Source organism: Pongo pygmaeus, chromosome 15, assembly GCF_028885625.2.
Source record: "Pongo pygmaeus isolate AG05252 chromosome 15, NHGRI_mPonPyg2-v2.0_pri, whole genome shotgun sequence".
NCBI lineage: Eukaryota > Metazoa > Chordata > Mammalia > Primates > Hominidae > Pongo > Pongo pygmaeus.
This window is the reverse complement of record NC_072388.2, coordinates 82,451,663-82,470,505: the sequence shown is the minus strand read 5'-3', so window position 1 is coordinate 82,470,505 and position 18,843 is coordinate 82,451,663.

Here is an 18,843-nt window from a genome sequence, read left to right as displayed (position 1 = left end):
TTTTTCTCCAAGCAGTGATGTGAAAGTAGACTAAAGATCACATGATTTAACTCCTGCTAGCCTTTTATATTTTTCCCCTCATACAATTCTATTAGCATAACAGGTGACTCTTAGGATAGAATCAAGACAAAATGTGGTATTGACTAATATTTACTTGTATGGTTTCTAAAACTTAAATTCTGCCTCTTTAGATTTCCATTATGCTTTTGACTTTCTTCAGTGTTTAAGTTAAAATAATGTTAAGTATTTTGTGATTTTGCCTGCTGTCTCTTGTTATTGGTGATGGCTGATTATTTTTCTAGTTATGTAACTACATCTGTGATACCATCAATAAAAAAAGATGGCATCACAAAAGATGGATTGATGGTTTCACAGATCCAGTTACATAACTACTGGATTATTTGGATCTATTCTTTGTCATTAGGCTGTGCACTTATCTCCATTTCTCTAGGTTCTCAGTTAGCTTAAAATGAAAACCCAACCTACAGCAATTTTTTTTTTCAACTTTGTTCCACATGCTTGGGAGTCCTGCTTCAGTTCTTAGCTGCAAGCTTTGGAACTCATGCTGACTCACCATCTTATTATAGAACCATTTATGTTCTATTATGTATATTCTCTTTACCGACAAACACTGAGCTCCCAGCCACCTCCTCCAGAATCCAACAGATTCTCAGATTTAGTCCAACTGCCTAGTTTGAATTTCTGATTCACAAGCCGCAGATCTATTTTCTGAGATTTTATCTTTTGATATTTGTCAAAGCTGAATGGCTGTGTAAGCTATGAGCCAACTCTCCAGAGTTGCCCAGTACAGTTGACTTCCAAGGTCTCTTATTATTATTTGCTTTCTTATAATTGTTTCAATTATCTATTTACAGTTTTCTGTATTTGGACATTTCTCTCATCCTATCTGTAGTTCAGTGCATCCTTTCTCTGACTATAGATACTGTATTAAAATGTTCTTTTTATATTTCCTATTTTTGCTTGTGATTCTTATTTCCCTTCATCCTCAGCTCTTGGCATTATGATTAAATACTTAATTTAGCCACAATGCAATGTATTTACATGCATCTATAATTTATAGTCCATAATGTACATGTACTATCCAAGGCCTTTTATAATTTAACACTGTAAAACATTTTTTGGAATGCAGTTTACATGAAATATGTTATACACAATGAAGTTATCTTGTTTTGTATACAGCCCAGGATTTTTGTGTGTGTGTGCCTTGACGAATGAGTCCTACTATGGACTTTAGCTCATCTGGGCTCATAAATACTTGCACTCATAAAAACTGTTTCTCTTTATTTACCAATATAAATCTGCATTTGTCTATAGAAAATTTAGCCCAGTGAAAATGGCATGTGACTTCCAAGGTATTTGTCTTTGCTGCTACTGATTTTGGAAAAAATGATCTTTTCCTAAGAAGGTTATTTTTACATTTTTCATAACAGGGGAAAACTTTAGGAAGTGAACCAACAGCTTCACAAAGAATAGTGAGCAAGGTTTGTAATGCTCATTGACATTTGAAAATTGTGAAAAACCTAATTTTGAAACTTTTACCATTATCTTCTAAAACATTTCATAAATGTCACCTCCCACTGATGTCATCTCTCATTAGCTATTTATTAACAAACTTTTTTAAAACATCTAGATATGTATGAGCTTATTACCAAATCTATTGACAATCTAAATAAACAAATGCAGCCTTTTCTCTTGGAGAATTTGCATTATAAACATGAATTATATATTTCTGTTTTAAAGAAATGCACCTGTGTGCTATTGCCATCTGGTATAAGTTTCTGTTTTCTGTAGCCTAAGACTTCCCATTTCATTTAAAGTTTAAAGATCAAAATGTAAAAGACAAATTTATATAGCTTATCCTCTGTCCATCTATATTTCAAAATAACCCCTTCAACAATAGACATTCAGGATATTTAATCAATGTATTTTTGGTAAGCCCTATATCTAACTGCTAAGCCCTAATTTTAACAGAGTTTTTCTAAGTTAATAATGGTACTTTATTTAAAAAAAAAAAAAAACAAATACTGGCCAGGTATGGTAGCACATGTCTGCAGTCCCAAAGCTTTGGGAGGCAGAGGTCTGAGGATGGCTAGAGCCCAGGCATTTGAGACCAGCCTGGGCAAAATAGAAAGACCCTGTCTCTACAAATTAAAAAAATACTGCTGCCTGGTATATACATTATATCTCCACGTGTTATGCTAGCCCTCATGGATGAATAGATAGTCATTATTCATCCATCTTCCTGATAAAGGAAGCGGAATCCAGAATATTGCATGGCATACAAATATGCAGACAAATTTTAATATAGAGCTAATTCTAAACACCAACATGTTTCTTGATAAAAGATATTTTAAAATTAGGTTTCACTTTATAAAATGAAATGAAGATTACATTGTAAATAAAAAGTAAAACAGCATTCAAAAGGATCTCTCTAAAATGCACCCTTCCCTGTGAAAATTATGCGGTGACTTCCACATGCAAGTGATGATAAAACTCAAGCTTCTCACCAGTATCATCTGTCTGCTGACCTTCTGCCCTTCCCTTTTCTCCCCTCATATCCTCTCAGTAGTCTGAGGCCACATTGTCCAATGTATATCAAATATACCCCTTCCCTCATATGAATGCTGTTCCTTGTGCCTAGAAAGGCCGTTCCATAAGTTTTTCATCACTTATTTATTCTTATCGTTCAGGTCTTTATGTCACTGTGACCTCATTAAATAGTGTGTCCCTGACCATTCTACTAAAACTAGTCACCATTGCCACTGTCACCTTCCACTCCATTGTAGTGTTTTCATTTTTATAATATGTATAATTATAGAAAATTTTAATATGTATTTTTACCTCAATGTGTTTAGTACATATTTTCCCTACGAGAATATATTATTAAAAAGCTCTAAAAGAACAGACACTGAGTTTGTTTGGGCCACTCACTGATGTATTCTTAAAAATAATGTTTGGTCCACAGTGGTGCTGAGTAAATATTTGAAGGGAATGGTGGCTATTCCCAAGGAAATTAAGGTTTTCTACTGGTTGCTTTTGCTAATCCTGTGACTTTGATTAAGTCATACAGATTCCCCATCCCCTAAATTACTCTTCCATAAGAGGAGGAAAGATAAAGAAATAATGTCTAGACTACTTATTTCCTAGAGTTATTTTGAGAATATAATGAGATAATTTTGGAAAGTGTGTTGAGAGTTGTAAAACATTTATAGACATATAAAATACTATTGTTGTCCAGGTTTGCTGTCAACTTGCTGTATGTCCTGCAATCATCCCCAGGATCCACATTTACACAATTTGGGGGATGTGAACACAATTTAGCTCCCAGACTCTTGGAGAACTCTATATACAGCCATTATTATTAAATCTTACCTTGCTGTATCTGGCTAAGTTTCATATTAAAAGCTAATGTGCAAACAATTATACTTAGCAATGACAGGAAAATATGAGAAATCTGGGAGCCGTGGAGAAGCAGCTGTGAGTTTTTACATGTGATCAGTAGAGCATTTATTCATCACAGAGGCATTGGTAATATATCTAACATACTAGTTTATAAAACTAAGTATATGCTATCGTTAACAAGCACTCTTTCCTAAGAGGTAAAAAGTAAAAAAAAAAAACGATTGCCATTTTGATGCAATATATTTACCAGTATTAGTAGAGAAAAACAAGGAAAAATTACATAAAACAAACTAAGCTTCTTATTTTCTGGAATACAAAATGATACCTTCCTTACATTTAATTTAGTAGGCCTTGATTGGCTATCTGCTACACAAGTCTAACAACTCATACTTTTGTAATTTTTACATGGTATCATTAACTAAACTAGAAAAAATAACTTCAAAATAATTATTGATCACTATAACCCTGATCATACCATATACATTGATTATTATTTCAGTGTAAATGACTTATTAAAACAGTTCAATTTGAAGAAGATTAAAGGTACACTGTCTTTTAAAGTTTAAAATCTTTAGTGAGTTTTTAAAGTAGCAAAGCAAGGGTAAACTGGTTGCTTCTTATTTCAAACAAGAATCCATCTTACTTATACTCAGCATTTTTTATTTAATATGACTCTTTAACTATATATTCTTTTAAATTAATGAATGAATTAATATTTACCCACACGATGACAAGAACTCATCCCTGTATCTCTCATCCAGTCAAAACACTTATAGAACATAACTGACACTCACCAAAAAGAAAGTTGAAAATACTTGTCCATACACAGTTTGGATAAGATAAGACCCTACTTTCCTGCTTCAGGAGCATTTAGTGAAGTGGTCTGGCTCTCTACTCAAACATCTCCATTATACTAAGCAGGTCAAACATGAAGAAATGATTCTTCCAATTAAATGTGCTGTTTTCTAAAAGTACCTTTCCCATCTGAAATCTCAGTAGTGTCTTGATACACTGCTTTGTAGATGTTGTGCTTTCCTGTCTCAAAAGCTGTCACTATCATGTGGAGATCTTATTTTAAGTACAGATTTTTTTTTTTTTTTTTTTTTTACCAAGAGAGAATATTGTAAAGCAAAATTTCAATTTCCCAACTTTTTTGAGTCTCATTTTTCTTTTAAATTAACATATTTCACGATTTGCTTTCCATATAGAAGGTGATTGTATTCTCTTTACCAAATTAAATGTTTTTTGCCTTTCCTTATTAATAAGGATCAAAAAGAAGTTCAACTTTCAGATGCAATAACATTTGCTGATAAGATGCACACAGTGACATAACAAAAAATTAAACTCAGGATATTCCATCTTTTCACAGAAGTAAGGCTCTCTATGGAATGAACAGAACATCAGCGATTATTGAATTAAAACTTCTAAAACAAAGCTCCCTTTAATAACATTGGCCTAGGTCTAGAAAAGAATGTGCAACGTTTAGTTTTTCAAGCAATAGGTCGGTATATGTGGAATCTGAAGAAATTCCTGGAGGTTTCACTGATTAATCAGGCCATACACACAACTGTAAGGGGAAGAAAACTCATAGAAGCTGATCACTTTGATGTACTTTAAACACCATTAATCTGGCTGCATTCCCAGGTTAGCTCCTACATTCACATATAAGTTACCTACTAAGTTCAAGCTGAGCGAAAGACTATCAGAGACAAGGTAGAAAATATGAGAGTGAAGAGTGACCTCTATATGGACCACAGGATATTGAAGGCTTTCCATTTATTGGAGGAGGTGGAGTATTCAGGAAGCAAAGATGAAGGAAAGATTGAGTTACAGCTGGGAAAAATTTCACAAAGATTAAATGTGTTTGTATAACTCATATATTATGTCCCCCTCCACCACTATCATTTTGAAAATGATATATTTTTGGAACTCTCTTATGCTATACTTACATTTACACTGATTAATTTCTATTTTATAACCTGAAACATTAATACTAAGTGCCAAACTAAGCTAATTTGTAGGAAAGAATGACAGATAAATATGGAAATATTGGCTTCATTCTGTATTTTAAAATACCCAATATCTAATTTATTAAAGTCTTGATAAATGCAGTCCATTATTATTCTTAAATTTTTGGTTATTTCAAGCATACTTTTACAAAGTAATTGAAATGCTGCCTTTATTCTTTAATGTGAAAACCACAAAATTACACAGAAAATATGTAAAAAAGGAGAAAGCAATTGAACATTAATAAGTCTTCCACATGTTGTTTTGAACTCAGAAGTTTTGAAAGGCCAACCAGTTGTAGGAATAAGTCATAGTATATAAGCAAGAGAAACACCAATTGTATTACTTTAATCACAGCCTTCTAATGGTAACTTTGCTTTCTTTCTTTAAGATTTTTGTTTTTCTTTATTTCTTATGAAAAAAAAAAAAACCCTGGATACATGTGCAGAACCTGCAGGTTTATTACATAGGTATACATGTGCCATGGTGGTTTGCTGCACCTATTGACCAGTCCCCTAAGTCTTCTTAAGAACACTAATGAATATGTGGATTTTCAAAGTTATAAAAACAAGGTCTATAGTCTGCTACTTTATGAACATGTTTTATAAGGTGACTATTACAATTCATTGCAAGCTTGAACTCAAGATAAAAATTAAGACTACCAATAAATAGTTAAAACTATCACCCACCATTTAACTATTAATAGTTTTAAATCTACTTTTTTCCAATGTCTTCTAGATTCCATTGTATCTGTTGAGAGTTGAGCTATGTCTTGTTGTCACTCATTTATAAGTAATAATATATCTTTCTATCTATAATCACTTTTTGAATTTTCTGTGTCTTTGATATTTTAGTAGTTTGAGTGAGTTGTGCTTAGGTATGTTTTATATTTGTCTCACTTCAGTTATGTAGTGTTTCTTGATCTGTAGGTTGAGATATGCCATCAGTGTTGAAAAATAAAAGACTACTATCATTTAAAATATTACTTATATCCAGTAACTTATCCAGTCTTTCTGAACTTTCTAGACTGAAATATCCAGTCTTTCTAGAACTGTAAATATACACATTTCACACATGTTCGCTACATTCCATATGTCTTTTATGTTTGTGTGTGTATATGTGTGTTAGGGTTTTTTTAACTTTTTGAAATTATTTTTGATTCAGCCAGGATATTGTCTACTCTCTTATAATACAATACACTCCTCTCTTCTGTGTTAATCCATTTATTTAACAGATGAATCTGTTGTTAAGTCTACCAATTTTGTTCTTAATTTTATTTATTGCATTTCGCAGTTCTCACATTTGTATTTGTTGGTTTTCTTACAGTTTTCTAGCCTCTGCATATTTAATATGCATTTGTTGGAACTAGTTCAGCCTGCTACAGTTTCATTTCGGAAACAATATAAATGTGATTACATGATCTTTCTATTCAGTCTGATTTGTTTGGAATACTTCATCTTACTATTTCTATTTTTATCACATTAAACACATTTTTTTTTAAATCTGTGTTTTTCAAACGACAAATCTATTTAATATATGTTGCATTTTATCTTTGTATTTTTTCTTCTTTTTTTTCCATATACCTGGTTATTCTTGATCGAATGCCAGCCACTGTGTATTAAAAAGTATGGCATCTGAATGATGCTAATGCTGTCTTCTTTTGGAAGTTTGCCTCTCCAAAATTGAGATGGGGACAATTACCTTAATTCAAACAAGTACTGAATTTCTACCGGACAGTGTGATTCTTTGTTTGTTTGATCTACATTTCATTGCTATGGTATAGCACACAAGGCTTCTCAACTGAGAAACTAGAAGCGTGCTAAGACCCCCCACTACTTAGAAAATTTTAAATTCCTATTTTCTCCAGTATATATTTTAAGACACTAGAAAAGTTGACTGTGTTTTCAGTGGCTTTTTAAATTTCTTCATCTTCTTTTTTTTTCCGAGGTGGAGTCTCTCACTCTGTCACTCAGGCTGGAGTGCAGTGGTGTGATTTTGGCTCACTGCACCCTCCGCTTCCCAGGTGGTGATTCTCCTGCCTCAGCCTCCCGAGTAGCTGGGATCACAGGCATGTGCCATCATGCCTGGCTATTTTTTTTATTTTTAGTAGAGACAAGGTTTTGCCATGTTAGCCAGGCTAGTCTCGAACTCCTGACTTCAGGTGATCCACCTTCCTTGGCCTCCCAAAGTGCTGAGATTACAGGCGTGAACCACCTCACCCACCCCTCAGTGGCTTTTTACTTGACATCTTTGCCTCTTTCCTTAAAAATCTTAATAGATTGCCAAGTGTCTCAGGTGAATAAGAGTTGAGTACTTTGAATACTTCATTGTATCTCTCTCCCTCCCAGCATCATGGTTACTCAGATAATGTAAACCTTGGCACCCCAAAATTTCCATTTTGTCTACCTCAGCCCCACAGAATTGAAAAATAAAAGCCTCTAGATTCTTCCCCTCTGCCTGGATTCTTAACTATTAACCCCACACCAAGGATCAACAAATTCTCCAATGGGGAGAGAGATTAAAGAAAACAAACGCCCTTCTCTATGGCTTTCTTCTTGCCATAATCTAGGCCTCTGAACCCCTGACTGTCTCAGCAATCCTCTGGTGCTTTCCAACAGATTCTTTTTTTTTTTGATGTCTTATCTAGCTGTTCTAGTCACTCCTATGGAGAGTTTTGGTCTTCGTAGGCTACTTCAAAATAAACAAAAACAAATATTCCTTAATCAATTTAAACGTTTACATTTTTATTTCGCAGAACGTAAAAATGGTGAAGGTGGGAAATGAAAGGAAATTAACAGTTTATGATAATCCAAAATGAGTAATGTTGCATTTCTCATTTAATCTAATGTCTTTAACCAAGCCTTTTTAGAGATAAGTGTTCCCATTTTACAGCTGAAAATAGTGACACATACTGTTTTTCTCCTTTCAAGCATTTACTCAGGTAGTAAGTAACAGAAGCTGTATTGCAATGAAATATGTCTTGCTTGGCCCTTCATACCATCTAATACAATATGATTTTAAATTTAGCTGTACAGGGCCACACTAAATCTAACAAACATGCTCCACTTTTTCTTCAAGCCATAGAGAGTAACCTGAGAATAACTTTAATTCTCATGAAGGGAATTTGTTAGCTAGGAAACTTTGTTATATTAATCCTGTTTAAATATAATTTATTTTAATTTAAACCATTTTGTTCTGTCTGTTTTCCATTTGTTAATGAAGAAACAGTACAAAATACACTGCCTTTAATGTTCTTTTTTTATCATATTTTTATTCTATAAGGTGAAATTCTCTAAATATGGCTTTTTCATTAAGTTAATTTTCTGCCCATCACCACAATTTGCGCTTTGCTTCTCCACTGATATTTTTTTTAATTAGACTATAGAAAGGACATGGACCTCACTGAATGTATTGGAAAGATTAATACCAGGTCCTATATACAATACTACAATTTATGTCCTCGGGTCAGATTTTTTTTAAAGATTTTTATATTTTATTCATCATAGACTAGATTTTGCTTTATGAAAATTTATAAAAATGGCAGAACTGAAAAATTATAATTATCTTTAGTTTTCTGGATTTTACATGTTTATGCTACTGATGTCTTTATGCCCAAATTTAAAAAGTGCCGGGATATCTGTCCCATTATTGTGGAATCACACCTATGGGACATGGTTTAACCAGTATTATAGGTCTTTTTATAGAAGCCATATAATGTTACTTTTTTATATTGAATAATAAAGAACCACACATTCTTCTTGGTAAATTTTCTCATTCCTGTTATTGAGGACTATCTTATTAAGAATAGTAATTTTTGAAAAATAAGTATGACTTTAATTGATTTAAAATAATTTCAAGGCCTAAGATGCTCCATAAATTATTTTTCAAGAACATGTTACACAATTTTTATTTAAATTGAATTGAAATATAGATTTCATATATAGATTGAAATAGCTTTTATGTTTTCTTTCTCTATTTGTTGTCATAAGATGAATGGCTTATCTCCACATTTTGGAATCTCTCATGTAACCTGAGTCATTGTGTGCAAAGTTAGATGACTGAGAACAAAGCAATAGAAAATCTGTTTTCTAAACATTCCCTTCCTGAAAAGCTTCGTTTGAAGCAATTCTCATTTTTTTTTTGCCAAAGTATAGTTATGTTGTCTCCTAGTCCTTTACATTATCAATCTCCCTTCCCCTAGATGTAATCACAGAAAAAAAAATTCAGAAAATGTATTAGATGTGAGTCTGGTTCACTTCTCATTTGTACCATTAGCCAAGATCGTATGTAAAGACTGTTTGAAAAAGTAGGCAGGCTGTGTCTTGACCTTTGAACTCTTCATTTCCACTGCTCCACTACACAAAATGTAAAACCAGCCATCTTATCTCTCTGCAGTTTCATTACTGAAAACTTAAATACATAGTGGTTGGAAAAAGAAATGACTTTTATCATCCCTGTACTAGAAAACTAACAAGCAGGCACTTAGTGACTTCTTAGTGTAAAATTCCACAAGTTTTAAAGAAGAAAGGAAAAAAAAAGATGTATAAAACACTATCCATTCCACTGGGGTTACTCACAGATTAGTTGTAGAACCAGACATAAAATGAAACAATGTGATAAATGCTGTAATAATTATATACAAAGTCCTATGGGAACATCAAGCAGAGAGGGATTACGTCCCCTATGAAGCAGAGAATATTTCCAAGAAGACGTATTTTTAACTGATACAAATATACGTACATATTTATGAGATACCTCTGATATTTTGTTACATGCATAAAATCTGCAATGATGAAGTCAAGGTATTTAGAGTATCCATCACCTTGAGTATTCAACATTACTATGTGTTGGAGCCATTACAAGTCCTCTCTTCTAGCTATTTTGAAATATATGGTACATTTTTATTAACTATAGTCACCCTACTCTGCTATTGAACATTACAACTTATTCCTTCTATTCAACTCTGTGTTTGTACCTATTAACCCATGTCTGCTTACCCCATCCCTCCTACGCACATCTTTCCCAGCCTTTAGTTTCTCTCATACTACTCTCTACCTCCAAGAGATCAACTTCTTAGCTCCCACATATGAGTGAGAACAGCAATATTAAGACACTATATTTGAGCTAGTTTAAGAGTAAATGTAGAAGTTTTCCATAAAGTAAATAAAGAAACAGAGGAAGTGGGTCAGAGTAAGATTTAGAAGGTGGGTGAGAATTAATTTCATGAAGCAGGAAGTGATTAGAAATCACTCTTATCATACAGTTGCCAAAAATAGCTCAAAGAATTTAGGAAGACAACAGAAGTCAGGGTACAATTCTGGTTGTATAAGATCTGCATTTGAATATCACGCTATTGCAAGCATAAAATCCACCAAAATGAATTTTTTGAACACTCTCATATTTCAAAGGGTATAGAATCAAGATCACATCTAAGAAATGAGCAGAAGAGTCAAGAAAATAAACTACCTTAATGGCTAATATAACATCCTAGCCATTCCTCCCCATTTTCACCTAGCATCTATAATCTTAATGAAGGTGTGGAGAGTGGCTTGCCAGATCTTACTACCAAAATCTGGAACACAAATCTCACCAGCAATGACTTCTTCATTGCCTTTTTGTTTTTGAAATATTATTCAACACATTTTTTATTAATCAGGATGGAGAACTCTCTTCTTTATTCCATTAGAATAAAGCTCTTAGGTAGCAACCAATTTAGAGAAACACCTTATATGCAAGCAGAACTTTATTAAATGAATGTTAGTGAGCGTATACATGATTATGTTGTTTCTTCACAATTATCATGAATGTTTAGCCATGTCTTGAAAACATTAATTTCAAGTCATTTTTAGAAAGAAAGGCAATAAGTTAAAACATTTCCAAAAAAAAAAAAAAAGTGTGTATTTTACAGCAGGTTAGCAGATTTCACAGCATGCTAGTGATTAACAGCATGTGACATAATGATGTAAGTGTCATGGATGTGTTTACTTTCTGTAATGTCAATATCCTGCATTGCTGGTGCCTGGACAATGAAACTGAGATGACAGAGGACATTTGGACTGTGTCCATCCTCGTTTTCAATTAGTTTTTGCTATTTATCAAAATTTTGATTTTTCATTAAAATCACATCTTTAAATTCACACCTACATGTAGGTGTGTGTATGTGCATTTAATTGACTGATTGATACAGATATGCGTCATGAAATAATTATGTACAAAGATGTGGTCCCCTACATTTAGCACTTCCAATTTAAAGAAATAAAGGAGACTGACATTATTATCTTTTTGTCTCAATCTTTTTCTATTTCTTCTACGTCTTCAATTCTGACAAATCTTCACCTTCACTATTCTGCCTTTTTAAAATCAGCTTCTCATTTTAAAATACACTCATTCTTTATTTTTTTCTGACTCTACAATTCAGCTCTTAAAATCTTCAGTGATAGATGATCAGGGGTGAGTACTCAAAGACTAGGAGTTTGTTGAGCATGAGGAGTTGTGGAGAGCATGCAGGTTCACTAAACTTATTTCATTGTCCATAGCTCTATGTAAGACTCACTGTCCTTAGTGTTTCTGCTTTATTTTGCTGTATCTTATCACTAGTTTTACTATCTTTAGCTGACTATCAGAGATGACAATGTGTTTATGTTTTTCTCTAATATTTCATTTTTCTGAATCCCCTGGGAAGAAAATCTTCTAGGATAAATGTAGTTTGGCAAGTGACTCTTCCAAATGATTATTGCTTTTTTATTTATTTATTTATTTATTTATTTTTTGGCTGAAGTACAGAGCATCTCTGTGCCAAAAGAGTTCCATCTTTGTGTTTGGACAATGTTTGGATTTCAGAAGGAGGCATCCCCAAGAGATTCAATAGTAGCATCAGGAATTGTGTGGCTGATGTCAAGCAAATCTAGAATGTGACCTAATTTTTGTTCTTTTCAGTCTAGGAATGATTCAAACTAGTAGCATAACCATGAAACTCCATCTCTTCTTAATCTTCTCAACAGCTTAGTTTCTGGGGAAAAGATTAGTCTGATGACTGTAACTCAACTCTAAGGCATTTCTTGTACGGTTTGGAGAGGAAAGGTCTCACATATTCCAATAAATACAAAGACACATTGGGAACTCAGAAAATAGAAAATAAATTGAATTCAGCAGGTACTATCAATTGGGTAGCAAATTTTTTTTTGCTAATATTACTTTAGAATTATTTTCATATGTAGGGAGTAAAAGGAACTAGAAAAATATGAACTCTCAAAGCACCAAAGTCCTTCAGATATTACTTAAGAAGTTGTAAAATATATATCACTCACAATAAAATTAAACTGAAGTGATATGTGCATATATACATGTATCAGTAATTTTATAAATGGGTATCTGCCATGTTTGCAATTTTTTATAGCATTGTCCATCCATAGAATATTAGTGTGCATTTTTCCATTAGGAAAACAATTTGCTTTACACCTATAATAAACATTGGTTTTAAGAAGCAAGTAACTTGTAACTTTTCAGAGAAAATTTCATTTTAAAATATTATAAAAATAATAGATATTTTAATTATTATGTGTCCTTCTCTCATAAAAAAAGGTACTTGAAGTTTGTGGAATTATTGAGAAATTTTCTTTTATATAAAATTGATTTTGTTTTTATTTTTATGCCTTAAATATTTGCTGAAATTCATTACATAGTTCACAGATCTCACATAGCCTCAGCTGAGGGATAATTCGTTCACATTTGTATCATTAACTGCTGTGGAAAGTCTAGCTCTTTGGCTGCCTTTTGAAGGGTTTATGAGTGTTTTATGATGTTTCCTGGTTATACTGTATTTTTACAACTGTTGCAAATAGACACAAATGTCATAAATTACTGAAAAAAGTTATTCTCGATCCCTCTGAGTTTAATGAGGAACAGTTACAGAAAAGGGAAGTTTGCAAGTGCCACTAAAGTCAGCTTGATGGATTCCACATGTAGAAGAAGTTGAGATCTCTGAGTCAGATTTGTTAAACTTCTGATGCACTCCACTTTTTTCTTCTCTCTGACACTATTTTAAATGCATTCCTAATTTTGTATTAGGTGACTATTTGCTAATGAATGTGGCTATTTGTTTTAACTAATAGTCCAAAGTGCCTCTCTTTCCAAATAAAATGAATAGGTATATATGTTCTCCTCCAAATACAATCATTTACATAATATGTTTAGAAATATATATGTCCTCCTCCAAATACATTTATATAATATATAGAAAAATTCCTCATAATTAAAATTCTTAAAATTTATTATGATTTTGAGTGCTGTAGTTGAGATGCTGTATAAACTTAATGCTTGGTCTAAAAATTTAGAGTTATCATCAAATATATATTATTACAATCACATATCTATTATTAATACCAAATCTTTATTTAGTGCCAAATATATGCATGAAATGATTGTAAGTACTATGAATTCAAACAGGTAAAATGTGGAAACTGTGATATAGCAGAAGGCATATTGCATTTATAACTAGCAATAAAGGATAATTCTAAGTACTTAATTTATGCTGCTGATAATAAAGGTAACAGTATTATAGAGAAAAGCAGCCAAGCAAGGCAAATATTATTGAGGGAGAAAAGAAGTAAAATGTAAATTTTATCAAAATTGAGTTTAAATAATTGTATACAGGATCAAAGAAGATATTATTCAGGAAGAATATTTATAGATGTCTGCAGGTTTAGCAAATAAGGCTGAATGAAATGGTGAAGAATAATTCCTAGATTTACATTCTACACCAAATTATACAATGCAACAGACACCTAGTGAAAATATGAGAAAATCCAATGGACAAAAATTGCCAAACTTCCCAGTATTCAAAATGGTCCATTTGATTAACTATTATTCTTTACTAAATATGGTACCTCATAAGGAAACTACTGGTTACAACTGAATTTTTTATCTTTTCTTTCAAAATCCTCCCAAACACACATGAATTAGAAAAAATAATTTGAATAAAGACTAGGATAAAGTGAGATAGAAACTAGATACACCAAATACATTAACCATTTCAAGTAATTGACATTAGCTAACTGTGATATGAAAGCAACTACCATGTGGAATACCTAGGACGAATTACTTCATAACAATGCCATACCACCCAACAATATAGATTACATTATTATCCAAGCTTTTGAAATTATAAAATTGAGCCTTAATAGGTTAAATACTTCTTGGAAGTCCAAGAATGTGTAAAGTGGTAGAGAACAATCTTGAACCAATGAGGTCTCACCCCAAGGCTCAGGTTTTTAACAAATATTTTATAATGGGATATACTATTAAACATAGGTCATATCTGAATTCAAGCCTATTACTAACTTTGTATTTTTTATACAGTCGCACATACTCAAAACATATATACAAATTTAAGGATTTGCTTTTTAGCTCTTCTTATTGGTTACTGCACTTGTTGTTTGTGATTCTAATTCTTAGTCAAAATTACACAGGAAATTTGGCCTAGGATAAACAGTACTCTTAAAGGAAAATAATATTCACAAACATCACATAGAATGATGTTAAATTTTTTTCTTGGATTTTTTTCCCTTTTTAAATTTTATTTCTTACTGTTACATAGTAGATGTACATATTTTTGGGACACATATGATGTAATTTAATACATTCATATAATTTGTAAAGATCAAATCAGTATACTTGGAATATCAATCACCTTAAATGCTTTTCTTTTTTTATGCTAGAATCATTTGACTTGTTCTCTTCTGGCTATGTTGAAATATACAGGAGAATATTGTAAATTATAATCACCCTACTGATCTATCAAACACTGTCTTATTTCTTGAATCAGGCTGTATATTTGTACCCACTAATTATCCACTCAGCATTTCCCCCTCCACCCCTCAATGTCCTTGGATGAGATGAAGCTTTGATGAATTCATTCATCTTAACATTAATATATGAAGACTTTGAAAATATTTTTATTTTTCTGGTAGAAATTTTAAAATTTGTAATTTTTACCTAAAGCTCTTTTCTATCTACTCATGGAATATTTTAATTTGTGAACACATATCCTTGTCATGCCCCATAAATAACAATAAATGGATATAATGCATGTGCCCACATTTCCTTTGCCAAGTTTGGTACAATAAATAAACTAACATCAGCTTTTAGAAAAGTTAGAACTTTTTAAAGAATGCAAAGGAGATAAAGACACATCATTGAAATTAGTCTCTGTTTTAATTTGTTCAAGGGAAACCAAAAAGATGCCTGAAGGTAAATGCAGAGTATGTGTTTTTGCCCCTGTCATAATATCATTTTTGTTCTATTGCTGTATGTATTACCATTATCAAACTACTGTATATTTGATGCTTGCCTATGGCAATACAGTGGCCCTAACTAATAGAAGATGGCGCAGCATCAGGGCTACATTAAGAAAGGAGTGTTTTATTTAAGGACTCAGCTGGTAATGTACTACCGTATTTCCCTTTACAATTTGCTCACTCTAATTGCTAAAACATTTCCTGCTATTTCAGAAGAGTAGAGACCACAAAAGCCTACAGATGAAGCACTTCGAGGTTTACACTGGAGGAACGAATTTGTTTTGCAACCTACATTTAAAAGCATTTTAAACATGTCTTACATGACTCCTTTCTTTCTTGTCTCTATTAGTTGTTTAGAATTCAACCAGGACTTCTGTGGGTTCTGGAATGAGTAATTAATGAAGCATTAGTGTTTGAAAATTTTCTGAATGAAAGTCAGCAAGGTAGAACACAGGCAAATGAACCTAAAGGCAGACATACACAAAAAATGCAGTCCATAAAATCTCTGGTCCAAATATGGATTTTAAGTTTTTGTACTATTTTCTCCAAACTTATAGTTCTAGTCTAAACAGCATATGTTATAATACTTTGAAGAAGTGGGATATATCACCATTAAATAGTGGGAGTGATTTTTTTAAAAAAAGGTTAGTTGGTATTAAAAAGGAATTAGGAAAGATTGAAAATATACTGATCAGGCATATGAAAGTGAATAACAATGTTCCATTATATTATAAAACATTTTAAGTAACTAAATCATAGTCCCAATATTAACAGATTTCTAGTGGATATTTGAGATCTATTACTCTTCATTTTGACAATTATTGCAAGTATCATATGAAGACATAGCTAAATTCTCCAAGTAGTTTGTGAGCTCTCCTTGTTCAGGATATTTTGTACTTCTCACAACTTCCAATGTGACAGGTAATAAATGTAAATAAATCAATACAGATGAATCAAACATATTTTCATTAAAAAAGGAACAAATCTTAATTTCTAAATGCCTGATAGTTATTTTCCAGACATTCAATATCAGCATCACATCAATTATTTCTTATGACTTCAAGTTTCATTTCAGGGCATAATTACAACTATAGTAAAAGTTTACATCAATATCTCTTCAATATTACAATTACAAGGATGCTTGTGAGAAACAGCTCCTTTTTAGCACAGGGGGTTGAAGCTAGAACTGTCACAATTATCAATTTTGTGATTTGTTGTTTTTCTTTATTTCTATGACACCAAGTAAAATCTGGTTGATCAAGACATTCTATTAATAACTGCAATTTTCAAATCTGACCACAAACTAAAATCTCCTGGGGATCCAAACACAACTATTTCATTTATTTTTTTTTATTGTATAGAAAATCACCAACAACCTAGGATATTTCTGTATTCCCATTTCCAATCAAACATTAACTACCAGTGGCATCCACTATTAGTTTTGCCTGTTCCTGAACTTCATATAACTTGAATTTCATCCCATGCATTGATTTAGAGAATACCAGGCAAAAACAGATTTTAGATCCCACTTAGATTTGGTCATGTTTCGAAATCAGGTCAACAGCTATCATGAGATCATTTTCAATAGAAGTTGCCTAACCTCCAATCTAGATTAATTGGCATCAATTTTCCTGTATATTCAAGGATTGTATTAATATCTCTTTTGAGAAATTGACCATAAACCTAAATCCTCTTCACTTAGGAACATTTTGTAGAACTGGAAAGAATACTTGTGAAAAATATTTGCTGATTCAAAAGCTCTATACAAATATACAGGACTATTAGAAATGATCTTCTGCCCAATATACAAGCTTTCTTGTCATAAAGAAACAGTTTTCCTCTTGCTGTCTTCTCAGGTTAAAATTATTCAGATTTGAACATCTTTACAATCCCCTGGCACATGCTAAATTCAGTGGATCCTTTATTTCATGTATCCTCTGCCTTCCTGCCCAGTTTTACCTCTTGCCCAATTCTCTTCAATTACTTGAACCAATGGCAGTTTTTCTTGCCCCAGGGCCTTAGCACACCCTGACCTGCCTTGAGATTCTCTGTCCCTGCTTTTTGAAAAGCTAAGATCTCATTTTTTCCCCATTATCTGTATAGATATCACTTCTTCAGAGTGGCCTCTTCTGACCATTACCACTTCTGTTTCAGTGTCTCCGAGCACTCTGATGATTTAGATCATCAAATCATTCCTAATGTTTACTTATTGGTACCTTGCATTAGGTTGCCAACTCCATAAGGCTAATGACACCGGGTATCCAGCTCACTTTTATATGTCCAGAGCCTAACACTGTGACTGAAATATTAAAACACTTCTCCATTTCTTGAAAGAAATGAAGACTTTGCCTTTCCATAAAAGAAAACAGCTACCTTTATTTATAAATGAGAACTTGATTTCCTGAGAGTAAGGGTTTGTTCCCATGCTCTTTTCTTATGTGTCATTTACTCTGGGTTCAGGGTCGTTGGATCTTCGTTGAAGAAAGAAAGTGCTTCTTGAAGCATTCGGTATGTATTAGTGCTAACATTGTGGTAATGATGAGTTCCCGAGTAGTATGTGTGCCTTGTCACATTATCATGGGGCTGAGAAAATACTTCCTAATTTATCTCTTCAAATATGAGACCCTCTTTCTTCAGCAAGATCAAGTTATCTAAGCATTCAGAAGCCTCTCTCTATTTCATTTGTTTCTCTGAAGATGACAGCTGTTTCTTAATATTCCTCAGGTGCTTTATCTCACTCAAATCAAACGATCTGAACCACTGAGAACCTTATTCTTTTAAGAAAAAAGAATATAGGAAACTATAGAGTGCTAAATACTGCCTTCAATCAGCTTTATAATATACCAATTGCCTTCACTGTGATGGAGGAGAAAACCCATATCTTGACCATTTTTAAGTTCTATTGACTTTCCTATGTGTTATGAGACCTCTGACACCATGGACATGAGCAAAGCAAGGCTAGCAGTATCAGGGGTCAACTAAAGGGGGATGATCTTTGTAAGAATTGCTCACTTCTATTTTCTTACATGACAGGAGACAATCAAGCACTATACTACACTAAATTAGAAACAGAAGGTAGAGCAAATGTCTATAGTTTTGCATAATCCTCATAAATTGG